Source organism: Galeopterus variegatus, unplaced genomic scaffold (genome assembly GCF_000696425.1).
Source record: "Galeopterus variegatus unplaced genomic scaffold, G_variegatus-3.0.2 Scaffold17592, whole genome shotgun sequence".
NCBI lineage: Eukaryota > Metazoa > Chordata > Mammalia > Dermoptera > Cynocephalidae > Galeopterus > Galeopterus variegatus.
The window spans coordinates 7,634-9,865 of NW_007743703.1; the positions used below are offsets into that span (position 1 = coordinate 7,634).

Below are 2,232 nucleotides of genomic sequence, written 5' to 3' on the forward strand. Positions count from 1 at the left end.
GGCCAAGTATAAGGGAGCATAGTGTATTATTTGCTTCATTAAAAAGAAAAGTCATTGCTTCCACTAAACTTACAGGTACTTACAGAAAGAAAACAGAAAAAGACTACTGATTATCCCGATTTGAGCACTACATATTGCACACAGGCATTGATATCCAACCCTGTACCCCACAGATATATACAATCAGTTATGTTTCAATAAGAGTAAATAAATAAATAAATAAGAAAACAGGAAAAATAAAGACTAGGCCATTTTGAAAAAAAATATATTCAAATAAATTAATGCCTGTAAAGTCCTTGACAAAAATAGAAAGAATAGCGAAGGGTTTAGTATTTTATTAGTCATCTAGCAAGTGGTTGACCACTCTAATTATGGAATAACTAATCCATGTTAATTCCTAAAGCAACAGTCTTTTCAAAGAGGAGGTAATAACTTGTGTTTTTGTTTATTCAACAAATGTTTTTTGAATACTTTCTTTCTTTTCTTTTTTTATTCTTTTAAATCTTTTCAGCTTTTATTCAAGTGCAACGATCTAAGATAGATTGTAGATCCCTTTGAAAGCAGCCGCGTCCATGGACTGCACGTTGCACTCAGAAGCACTGATCTGCTCCTCCTCCGGCGAGTCTGTTCCAACTGGATCCCCTCCAATTCACGCTGCACGTGAGGTTTTTAAATTCCACATCCCACCGGAATTAGTCTAGGGAGCCTCAGACCAATCCGCCTGCTTGAACGCTGCTGCTGCTGCTGTCCTGCAGTTCTGCCGTATCTACACCGTCATCCCAAAGTGTCACATCTATTAAGGATTACTTGGCAACAAGCGCAGGGTTTTGGCTTTCTTTGACTCACACTATGCAAAGCTTCCTTCCCTTCACCTCTTCGCTGCTACTTCGATTTCCTGGTCATCATCAGATCCAAAGAGATCAGTGTCGCCATCCTGTCTGTAACTCTACTTCCTGTGGTGGCTTCCACATTGGCCGAGCCATACTTGCCCGAAGCTGTCTTCACTCCAGGCAGGCTGGCCTTCTCCTTTTCGTAAGACCTGATGGGATCACACCACCGTCGGGCATGGCGCAAGTCGGCCGGCGGCGGGCCGCAGGCTGCATCAAACACCGCGCCGTCCACTGGGCATGCGCGGAACCGGCGACCACGGCCCCGATCCGCGGAAGAGCGCATGCGTCGGCGCCCGCGCTCAGAGAGCGGGGACCGCTGTGGGCTATGTTCCAAGTGCAAGGTACTGTGCTGGGTGCTGTGAGGGCTCTACACCATATGCAGTCGCCGACCCCAATCACCAACAGAAGAAGAATAGGACACCATTTTCCACTGAAGTGCAACTTAAAACCTAGTGAGGCAGGGAAGATGCTTAGAATAATTAGAAATCAAGGCAGTGTTTGGAAAGCACCTTATGAGTACAACGAATATCCTTCAATAGATGCTCAGAAGAATGATGTGGCCACAGGAAGAGAGAAAGCTTAATGGAGGACAGCTATGAGGCATAGCATCAGCCTCACCGGGACCTTCACCAGCTAGTCCCTCTGTTGTGATACGATGGAAAACCTTAGGCTTCAGAGTGTGATCTCACTGGGTTTCATTCCTGGTTCTGTCACCACTAGCTAGGCAAATTGGGTAAATTTCCTATCATCTGTAAACCAGCTTCCCAGTCTCCAAAGAAGGTTTTTAGAAATATAATATTCTTCTCTTCGTGATAATTCCTCAGTACTAGCAGTCTGGTTTCACCCCACTCCCGGTTACTGGAGTCAGCGCTGCAACCATCTCCTCTTAATTGTCACTTTTTGATTATTAAATCCAACTGAGGCCTCTTAGACATTATTTTATCACTCGGCTGCACTTGACACTCTTGATTAATCACGCATCGAAACTCCTTCCTCCCGGGTCTCAATGACACTTCACTACTACTTTCCTCTGTAGAAGTATCCTTCAGACTGTAGGACAGGACTCAGTAGTGGACTCAGTTAGTGCATCACCACCAGGAATTGTCAGTAGTGGACTCAGTTAGTGCATCACCACCAGGAATTGCTGGGGGGGGTTGTTTGTTTTGTTTTAAATTTTAATTAATTTTATTTTTTAAAGCAATTTTAGGTTCACAGCAAAAATGAGCAGAAGGTATAGAGATTTCCCATATACCCCCACCTTCACACATGCATAGCCTTCCGCAATAGGAATTTCTTTTTCAATGAAATAAAATAGAATAGGCTTAGAAAAATCAATTGCATC

The 2,232-nt window shown here is 43.8% G+C and overlaps 1 pseudogene; it reads right to left on the reverse strand.

Annotated features, from left to right (window-relative positions):
• Positions 1 to 320: 320 nt before the first annotated feature.
• Positions 321 to 1,173, reverse strand: LOC103582725 (annotated as a pseudogene).
• Between the last annotated feature and the right edge of the window lie 1,059 nt (positions 1,174 to 2,232).